This window comes from Triticum aestivum, chromosome 3D (genome assembly GCF_018294505.1).
Source record: "Triticum aestivum cultivar Chinese Spring chromosome 3D, IWGSC CS RefSeq v2.1, whole genome shotgun sequence".
NCBI classification, from domain to species: domain Eukaryota; kingdom Viridiplantae; phylum Streptophyta; class Magnoliopsida; order Poales; family Poaceae; genus Triticum; species Triticum aestivum.
In genome coordinates this window covers 408528742-408540041 of record NC_057802.1, presented here as the reverse complement: position 1 = coordinate 408540041, position 11300 = coordinate 408528742, and positions in this window count along the sequence as shown.

Sequence of the window (11300 nt, the reverse complement as noted above, 5' to 3'; positions counted from 1 at the left end):
AACGTCCGGTTTAATTATAAGCCGGAGGAAATTTACAGTTCAATGTTAAAGTGGCGGCTTATGAAGGGGACTAATGACATATATCTAAGTGCACCGGGTTATTTAAGCCGCCCGAAGTATTGAGAGTAATTCGATTGTCTACGGCCTTATCACAGATGAGCCAGAAAATTCTATGGCGCATGGTCTCCTTTGAGTCGGAAGGTTCTACGGCGCGTGGTTTCTTTAAACCGGAAATGTAAACCGCCATGACTCAATGAGTGCAGTTTTTTACTAAGTGTGGTGAAAACAAGTTTCACACATTGCAGTAAATAATTTGGATCAAAATGGTCGGTCAAAAGGAAAGTTTCTAGACCTAAAAACAGACGCAGGAGAAGTTCTTGAGCTCGAACGAGGCCTTTATGCAGTAAAAAGAGGTCTACTTGCATTTGAAATGAGTACTAAACGGCCGCCGCACTGGTTCTATACTATCCTAAGATCAAAAAGAGGCAGTAAAAAGGAAAACTACCAAGAACTCGCGGGCGGCGGCGAAGAACACGGAAGAACAGGATGAACCTACTGCAGATCTGTTCTACGGGGCAGTCAGAACTTACAGGTGCTGGTGAGTCGCGGAGGTCGCCGCCGTTTTCTCTGGACACAACAGGTTGATGCAGCGGCCGGAGTTGGTGAGGAGGAGGAGACCCGCGGCGGCGACGGCAACAGAGCTTGAGCGGAGGAACAGTGGCGCGAGGAGGAAGAACGGGTGGCTGAAGGACCGACGGACCGGGCTATTTATAAGGACGAGCTCATAAGTGGGCGCGAGAAACGAGGAGACCACGGCGTGGTTATCTCCCCATGAAACGCCTCGATTTTCGGGATGGCAGTAAAGATAAGATCCGTTGCGGATCTGGTGGAGTAAAAAACGGACTTAATGGAAGATGACGTCACGGCGGATTACCCGGAGTCCAGAGGATGACGTCACGCCGGGTTATGGCCTTCACACAATTATAAGCCGGAGATTTTTCTGTCGAAGGGATTGAAGATTGACATGAGCCGGCTCAAATCAATCTGGGGCCTAATGTTGAGGATATAGACCTTAGAGTCACCCGCCAGGAGGGGCCGGGTTACTCATAATGGTCATTGCCAGAAGCCCGGCGCCAAGCCTGGAGACGGTGGGCCAAAGATGGGCTTAAGACCCGGATATGGCTTAAGGCCCGTAGTTACAATCATTATTATGGTAGAACTTGTAGTGTAAGGCAAGAATAGTTGAGAGTCCGAGCCGGACACTCTTATGAGCCGGCCGGGACTCTGAGAGTTGCTGGGCGTCAGCCTCCCTATATAAAGGGACGACCCGGCAGCGGTTTAGGGACAAGTAAGATCTCGTCGAGAGCCAGGCATAGCAATTAAGCTCCCTGGTCATCGAAACCCTAATCAATACCACCTCAATTGGACGTAGGCTTTTACCTTCACCGTAAGGGGCCGAACCAGTATAACCCTCGTGTTCCTTGTCCCGTTAACCCCTTCAAGCTTCCTAGCGGCGATGGCTCCACGACTAAGTCCTAGCTTGAGGACATCTGCCGTGACAATTCCACGACAGTAGCGGTGAGAGGCCATGTAGGAGTACATGGTGGGTTGTCTCATTGAAGCCGTCCTCAGGAACTGAGTTCTGTGTTTGTGATCCATGATACAGTTACTACCACGCATTGGGCCCGAAACCAATGGACCCTCTCGGCTTCTTAATCACCCTTGTCCTCTGTCCAGGAGTTGCAAGTAGTTTTTGGTGTTTGTAGTATGCTGGAGGCCGTGGGCAGCGCTGACCCGAGGGGTGGGCTGTGATGCGGTAGGCACGTGGCACGGTGTACCGGGCGCCCGTTTGGTGTCTCGGGAACCCTGCACACATCGTTCGGGGCCGTATGTGGAAACCTCGGCCGGACTCCCTGCGGATGGAACCTGAATAGGCGATAAACTTGGACTAGAGACTTGAGTGTTTAGGTAGGCTGTGGCCGACACCCTTGTTGGGCTTCCGCTTGAAGGTTGCCGAGTACATGTCGTGTAAACGGCGGTAAGTGGTGAGAGCGTGTGTGACGAAGTACACCCCTGCAGGGTTAACATCATCTATTCGAATAGCCGTGTCCGCGGTAAAGGACTTCTGGGTTGCCTATAACAGTTCATAAACAAGTGAAAGTGGATACTCTAAAATGCGCAAGATAAGCGTGAGTGCTATGGATGGCGTTCTCGTAGGGAGACGGGAGCGGATCCATAGTGGAGTATTGATATGGTGAATATGTGGACTCATGTGTGCCACCTCAAAAGAGTTACTTGCAGTCGTAGTTAGGATAGCCACCGAGTCAAAGCTGGCTTGCTGCAGTTAAACTCCACCACCCCCCTTTGTTGATACCGATGCATATGTAGATAGTTCTGATGTAAGTCTTGCTGGGTACATTTGTACTCACGTTTGCTTATTTTATGTTTTGCAGAGAGACGTCAGTCTCGCTAGTAGTTCCATGTGGACTTCGATGTTTAGCTTGATACCTCAGCTACAATCTTGTGCCCTCGGCAGGATCTGGTAGATAGTCAGGCTTCTTGGCCTTTTTCATTTGTAGATGTCTGTACTCAGACATGTTAAGCTTCCGCATGTGTTTGACTTGTATGCTCTGAATGTTGGGTCATAAGACCCATGTTTGTAATATCTCGCTCCTCGGAGCCTAATGAATAAATACTTGAGTCGTAGAGTTATGTTGTGATGCCATGTTGTATTTACACATATCGAGCATATTGCGTGTATGATTGAAATGCTTGGTATGTGTGGGATCCGACAACCTAGTTGTTTATCCTTGGTAGCCTCTCTTATGGGGAAATGTAGTCTTGTGCTTCCATGAGCCATAGTAGTCCGCTACAGCCCGGTTCCCCGGAGTCCTGCTAGCCCAGCACTACTGCTCCGGAACACTTGACTGGCCGGCATGTGTTTCACTTCGTTCCTGTGTCTGTCCCTTCGGGGAAATGTCACGCGGTGACATCCGGAGTCCTATTAGCCTAGTGCTACAGCCCGGATTCCCGGAGTCCTATTAGCCCAGTGCTACAGCCCGGATTCTCACGCTGCTGACCGACATGCTCGATGTTGATTCATGTATGCCTGTCCCCGTAAGTTAGTGCCACTTTGGGTTCACGACTAGCCATGTCGGCCCGGGTTCTCTGTCATATGGATGCTAGCGACACTATCATATACGTGAGCCAAAAGGCGCAAACGGTCCCGGGCCATGGTAAGGCGACACCCGTGGGAATACCGTGCGTGAGGCCTCAAAGTGATATGAGGTGTTACAGGCTAGATCGGTGTGTCTTAGAATCGGGGTCCTGACAAGCTGTCAGTTGGTGCAGTTCTAAGCAAAGTGTCGTGGCGGGATCTACGTGTGAAGCGGAGTACATAGCTGCTTCGGAAGCAGCAAATGAAGGAGTCTGGATGAAGGAGTTCATATCCGATCTAGGTGTCATACCTAGTGCATCGGGACCAATGAAAATCTTTTGTGACAATACTGGTGCAATTGCCTTAGCAAAGGAATCCAGATTTCACAAGAGAACCAAGCACATCAAAAGACGCTTCAATTCCATCCGGGATTTAGTCCAGGTGGGAGACATAGAAATTTGCAAGATACATACGGATCTGAATGTTGCAGACCCGTTGACTAAGCCTCTTCCACGAGCAAAACATGATCAGCACCAAGACTCCATGGGTGTAAGAATCATTACTGTGTAATCTAGATTATTGACTCTAGTGCAAGTGGGAGACTGAAGGAAATATGCCCTAGAGGCAATAATAAAGAATTATTTGTTTCCTTATATCATGATAAATGTTTATTATTCATGCTAGAATTGTATTAACCGGAAACATAATACATGTGTGAATACATAGACAAATAGAGTGTCACTAGTATGCCTCTACTTGGCTAGCTCGTTAATCAAAGATGGTTATGTTTCCTAGCCATAGACATGAGTTGTCATTTGATTAACGGGATCACCTCATTAGGAGAATGACGTGATTGACTTGACCCATTCCGTTAGCTTAGCACTCGATCGTTTAGTATATTGCTATTGCTTTCTTCATGACTTATACATGTTCCTATGACTATGAGATTATGCAACTCCCGTTTACCGGAGGAACACTTTGTGTGCTACCAAACGTCACAACGTAACTGGGTGATTATAAAGGTGCTCTACAGGTGGCTCCAAAGGTACTTGTTGGGTTGGCGTATTTCGAGATTAGGATTTGTCACTCCGATTGTCGGAGAGGTATCTCTGGGCCCACTCGGTAATGCACATCACTATAAGCCTTGCAAGCATTGTGACTAATGAGTTAGTTGCGGGATGATGTATTACGGAACGAGTAAAGAGACTTGCCGGTAACGAGATTGAACTAGGTATCGAGATACCGACGATCGAATCTCGGGCAAGTAACATACCGATGACAAAGGGAACAACGTATGTTGTTATGCGGTCTGACCGATAAAGATCTTCGTAGAATATGTAGGAACCAATATGAGCATCCAGGTTCCGCTATTGGTTATTGACCGGAGAGGTGTCTCAGTCATGTCTACATAGTTCTCGAACCCGTAGGGTCCGCACACTTAACGTTACGATGACAGTTATATTATGAGTTTATATGTTTTGATGTACCGAAGGTTGTTCGGAGTCCCGGATGTGATCGCGGACATGACGAGGAGTCTCGAAATGGTTGAGACATAAAGATTGATATATTGGACGACTATATTCGGACACCGGAAGTGTTCCGGAGAAGTTTCGGATAAAACCGGAGTGCCGGAGGGGTTACCGGAACCCCCCGGGGAAGTATTGGGCCTTGGTGGGCCTGAGGGGAGAGAAAGGGTAGCAGCCCAGGAGGTGGCGCGCCCCCTCCCATGAGGAGTCCGAATTGGACTAGGGGAGGGGGGCGCGACCCCTCTTTCCCTCTCCCTCTCCCTCTCTTTCCTTCCCCCTTCTCTCTTCCTAGTTGGACTAGGAAAGGGGAGTCCTACTCCTACTAGGAGGAGGACTCCCCCCCTCTCCTTGGCGCGCCCCAAGGGCAGCCGGCCTCCCCCCTTGCTCCTTTATATTCGGGGGCAGGGGGGCACCTCTGAACACACAATTGATATACGATATTTTAGCCGTGTGCGGTGCCCCCCTCCACCATATTACACCTCGATAATATCGTTGCGGAGCTTAGGCGAAGCCCTACGTCGGTAGAACATGATCATCGTCACCACGCTGTCGTGCTGACGAAACTCTCCCTCAACACTCGGCTGGATCGGAGTTCGAGGGACGTCATCGAGCTGAACGTGTGCTGAACTCGGAGGTGCCGTGCGTTCGGTACTTGATCGGTCGGATCGTGAAGACGTACGACTACATCAACCGCGTTGTGATAACGCTTCCGCTTTCGGTCTACGAGGGTACATGGACAACACTCTCCCCTCTCGTTGCTATGCATCACCATGATCTTGCGTGTGCATAGGATTTTTTTTGAAATTACTACGTTACCCGACAAGTACCTGAGTGAAGTGTTGTTCGCCTCTAAGCAGAACTACCCCCACTATCAGAAGATGTGCTAGAGCGTGCATTTCGCCGCCAAGAAGCTGAAGCCGTACTTTCAAGAGCACCCAATCACTGTTGTCTGCACTGCTGCGCTTGCCGAGATCATTGGAAGCCGAGATGCTTCCGGCCAAGTGGCCAAATGGGCCATAGATTTGGCCCCCTACACCATCTACTACCAGCCTCGCACCGCCATCAAGTCACAAGCGCTGGCCGACTTCCTCGTCGACTGGGCCGAGACCCAGTACCTGTCGCCAGCGCCGGACTCCACCCATTGGCGAATGCACTTTTATGGTTCCAAGATGCGCACCGGTTTGGAAGCTGGCATCGTCCTCACCTCTCCCAAAGGCAACAAGCTCAGATATGTGCTGCAAATTCACTTTGCCGCCTCCAACAACGTAGCTGAATACGAAGCACTCATACACGGGCTCTGGCTTGCCAAGGAACTTGGCATGCGCCGGATCCTGTGCTATGGTGATTCCGACTTGGTGGTCCAGCAGTCGTCAGGCGACTAGGACGCCAAGGATGCAAATATGGCAAGCTACCGCTTCCTCGTCTAGCAACTCAGTGGATACTTTGAAGGGTGCGAGTTCCTCCATGTGCCACAAAACGACAACGAGCAAGACGATGCTTTGGCACAGATTGGCTCTACCCGACAAGCAATACCAGCCGGCGTCGCCCTGCAACGCCTCCCCAAACCGTCTGTCAAGCCGTCGCTAGAATCAGACTCCATCTTCGTGCCAGTTCCTCCTGAAGCAGTCGGATCTGACTTAAGGACCCCAGCAGCCGGCGCGGGGACTTCGGCAGGCAGCTCGGGGACTGTAGCAGTCGCACCCGGCCCAGGGACTACAGCAGTCGGCCTGGGGACTTCATCGACTCAGCAAGCGGCAGCCGACCCCAACCCGCCGCCTCCCAGCCCAATCGCCCTCGTGCAAATTGCAGTTCTGGCAGTCGAAGAAATAGCAGCACCTTCATGGGCGCAGCCCATGCTCAACTTTCTGGTGAACAAAGAGCTGCCGACTGATGAGATCTCGGCCCGACAAGTGCAACATCGGGCAGCAGCATACACCATTGTCAACAGAGAACTTGTGAGGCGCAGTGTCACTGGTGTGTACCAGTGCTGCGTGGAGCCAGAGAAAGGCCAAGCAATCCTCAAAGATATCCACCAAGGCGAGTGTGGTCACCACGCGGCTTCAAGATCACTTGTTGCCAAAGCTTTCCGCCATGCTGGGTTCTGAAGTCCCTGGGCCGGGTGCGACTGCTGCAGTCCCCGAGCCGCCTGCCGAAGTCCCCAAGCCGACTGCTGCAGCCCCCGAGTCGGATCCGACTGCTCCGGGGGCAGCCGGCACGAAGATAGACTCTGATTCCGGCGAGGGCTTGATAGACGGCTTGCGGAGGCACTGGAGGAAGACGCCGGCTGGTATTGCTTGGCGGGTGGAGCCAATCCGTGCCAGGGCATCTGCCTGCTCGTTGTCGGCTCGTGGCACGTGAAGGAACTCGCACCCATCAAAGTATCCACTGATTTGCTAGACGAGGAAATGGTAGCTCGCCATGTTTGCATCCTTGGCGTCCCAGTCGCCTGACGAGTGCTGGACCACCAGGTCCGAGTCACCGTAGCACAGAATCCGGCGGAGGCCAATCTCCTTGGCCAGTCGGAGTCCGTGTACGAGCGCCTCATACTCGGCCACATTGTTGGAGGCGACAAAGTGAATTTGCAATGTGTATCTGAGTTTGTCGCCTTTGGGAGAGGTGAGGACGATGCCGGCTCCCAGACTGGTGAGCATCTTTGATCCATCAAAGTGCATCCGCCAATGGGTAGAATCCGGCACTTGCGGCAGGTACTGGGTCTCGGCCCAGTCGACGAGGAAGTCGGCCAGTGCTTGGGACTTGATGGCGGTGCGTGGCTGGTAGAAGATGGTGTAGGGAGCCAGCTCGATGGCCCATTTGGCCACCCGGCCTGAAGCATCTATTTCCTATGATCTCAGCAAGCGGGGCGATGCAGACAACCGTGATGGGGTGCTCTTGAAAGTATGGCTTGAGCTTCTTGGCGGCAAAGTACATGCCGTAGCACATCTTTTGGTAGTGGGGGTAATTCTGCTTCGAGGCTGACAACACCTCACTCAGGTAGTAGACTGGCCTCTGGACCGGTTGTGCTCTGCCGTCTTCTGGGCGCTCGACCACGATCACTATACTGACCACCCGGCTGGTAGCGGCAATGTAGAGGAGCATGGGCTCCTTAGCAGTCGGGGCCGCGAAGACATGCGGCGTGGTCAGCATCTTCTTGAGCTGGAGGAAAGCCTCGTCCACCTTGTCATTCCCCTCGAAGTGAGTGGTTTTCTTCATTAGCTGGTACAGGGGAAGAGCCTTCTCACCTAGCCGGCTGATGAAGCGGCTGAGGGATGCCAAGCACCTAGTGAACTTCTGGACGTCACGCAGCCGAGTGGGTCTCTCCATCCGCTCAATGGCCTTGATCTTCATAGGGTTGCACTCGATGCTGCGTTCTGAGACAAGGAAACCAAGGAGCTGGCCGGCTGGGACTCCGAAGACACACTTCTCTGGGTTGAGCTTGATTTGAAAACAGCGCAGATTATCAAAGATCTCCTTGAGATCTTCCAGGAGGGTGCCGCACTTCTCCGTCTTCACCACAATATCGTCTACATAGACGTGGGCATTTCTGCCGAGTTGCTTGAGGAGGCACTTTTGCATGCAATGCTAAAAAGTGGCACCGACATTTCTCAAGCCGAATGTCATGGTCAGGTAGCAGAAGGCTCCGAATGGTGTGATGAAGGCGGTCTTCAGCCGATCGGCCGGGTTCAGCTTGATCTGGTGGTAACCTGAGTAGGCATCCAAAAAACTCAATAGCTCGCATCCGACTGTGGAGTCTATCACTTGATCAATTCGGGGCAGAGCAAACGGATCTTTGGGGCAGGCTTTGTTGAGGCTGGTGTAATCAATACACACGCGCCACTTGTTGTTCTTCTTCAGTACAAGGACTGGGTTGGCAAGCCACTCTGGAAAAAACACTTCCATAATGAAGTCGGCTGCTAGCAGGCGGGCGATCTCCTCACCAACAATCCTTCTCTTCTCTTCTGACAGGCGGCGGAGGGGTTGTTTGACTGGTTTTGCATCTGATCTGACATGTAGCTTGTGCTCGGCGAAATCCGTCGGAACACCCGACATGTCTTTGGGAGACCATGCGAAGATGTCCCGATTCTCACGGAGGAAATTGACGAGCTCGCTTTTCTATTTGCTATCGAGGTTGGTCCCCACGTTAGCGTGCCTCTCCGGGTGGTCCGGGTCCAAGGGTATCTTCTTGGTTTCTTTGGCCGGCTGGAAGGAGCCCTGGGTCTCTGACTCCTTGGGGTCTGGCGACAGGTCCGGTTGTTTGGGGGCCATGGCCACAACCCGGTCAAGGAGCTTCTTCTCGGCAGCAATCCCAAGGGACTCAGCCAGCCGGCTGCTAGCAGTAGCACAGGCGGCCGACTTCTTGTAGTCGCGGGCTATGGTGATAATGCCCTTGGTACCCGGCGTCTTCATCTTGAGGTAGGCGTAGTGTGGTACGACCATGAACTTGGCCAGAGCAGGCCGGCCAAGGAGCGCGTGGTAGGGGCTCTCCAGGTCAACCACCTCGAACCAGATTGGCTCTCGGCGGAAGTGATCCTTGTCTCCGAAGAGAACATCTATCTTGATCTTGCCAATTGATGAGCAGGAAAGGCCAGGTACAATGCCATGGAAGACAGTCCGACTGGGCTGGAGTTGCTTCTCTTTGATGTGTAGTTTCTCCATGGTGTCACGGTAAAGGATGTGGATGCTGCTACCACCGTCTATCAGGACTCGGGAGAAACGAGCAGCTCCCCTCTCCGTTGAAAAGGTGGCATCCAACACCAGGGTGTAGGAACCCGGAGAAGGCATCACCTCTGGGTGGTCAGCACGGCTCCAGCTGATTGGCCTCTCGGACTAGTGCATGAACTCTGGGACTTCAGAAGTGACGGCATTCACCTTTCGGTGCTGCTGACTCCGGTTGTGCCTGTCGTCGGCCACGCTGGTGAAGACGACTTAGGCTTCGTGTTCTTCAGGGAACTCATCTTGGATGGCGGCGACCGGACGGGCCACCGACTGCTGAGGAGGAGGCGGCAGTCCTTCGCCCTTGGCGATTCGGGTGAGCCAGTGGCACTTCCGGGTGGTGTGGTTGGACGGCTTCGCGCCGCTGTGGAACTTGCAGGGAGCATCGAGGGTTTGCTCATAGGAGAGGGCGGGCAGCCAAGCAGGCTTGCCGCCCTTCTGACACTTGGGGCCGGGTTGTCCCTCCATCTTCTGGTCTTCAACAGTGGCCACCTGCCGGCTGGTGGAAGCTGGCTGTGGGGCTTTGCGCTTGTTGTCGTTCTGCTGCTGGCACCAACTGGAGTCACCAGCCGGTGCCCGAGGAGCCGGAGGGAGCACCTTCCCGGACGCGTCCACCTGGAGCTCTGACTTCATGGAGGAGTCGGCAATGGCGTACTTGTCTGCTATGATCAACAGCTCGTCGAGTGTGGCCGGCTCATCGTAGAGGAGTCGGTGCTTGAGTAGGGTGCCTTCTCTGCACCCGACGGTGAAGTACTCTATGGCTTGCACCTCGTGCACCCCTTCGCAGGAGTTGCGTAGTTCGTCCCATCACGTCAAGTAGTCACGGGTGGACTCGGTGGGGCCTTGGACGCACAGAGAGAGCTGGCGAGGCTTTGGCGGCCGCTTGTAGGTGCTGGTGAAGTTGCGGATGAAGACTTCGGTGAAGTCCAGCCAGCTGTTGACGCTGTAGGGCTTGAGGCTGTTCAGCCATGTCCGGGCCATGCCTTGAAGCATGAGTGGGACGTACTTCACGGCAACGCGCTTGTTGCCGTTTGCTATGTTGACTGCGGTGGAGTAGTCAACCAGCCAATCTTCACGGAGCCGTTGTACTTGGAAGTGTCTCGAGGGAGCGAGAACCCTTTGGGGAAGGGCTCATGGCGAATGTGGGGGCCAAAACAAGGTGGGCCGATTGCATCTTCTTCTTCTACTGCCAGGGACCGGGACAGTCGGTCGATCCAGTGGCAAGCGTCGTTCTCTCCGACTCCTTCACGGGGGCCCAGGCGGCCTCCGAGAGTCGGGTGCTCAACAGGCGGTGGGGAGACGCGCCTTTCCCTGCGCGGGGGAGGCAAACGATCATCCCGCCGTTCCACTGCTCGTGGGCGGCCGTCTTGGTCACGCTTGATGGTGATGCGTGTGTGGCTGCGGCTAGCAGCCGGCTCTTGGTCTCGTCTGTCGCGGGCGCCGCCTGTTGGCGTCTGGGAGGTCGCGCCTTGCTCTTGGCGGCGGGGGGAGGGGGTGATTCTTGGCATGCGCGCCGAGTTCTACCACGCGGCGGCCGGCTTCCTGCTGATAACCCACAAGTATAGGGGATCGCAATAGTTTTCAAGGGTAGAGTATTCAACCCAAATTTATAGATTTGACACAAGGGGAGCCAAAGAATATTTGAAGGTGTTAGCAGCTGAGTTGTCAATTCAACCACACCTGGAGATTAATTATCTGCAGCAAGTAATCAGTAGCACAGTAATATGATAGTTTTGATAGTAGTGGCAACAGCAACGGTAACAGTAACAGTGATAGCAGTAATTTTGTAGCAAGTGTAACAGTGATGATAGGAGTAGTAACTTAGCAGAAACAATATAAGATAAATTCGTAGGCATTGGATCGGTGACTTGTTGGATGATAGTCATCATGAGACAGTTATAACCTAG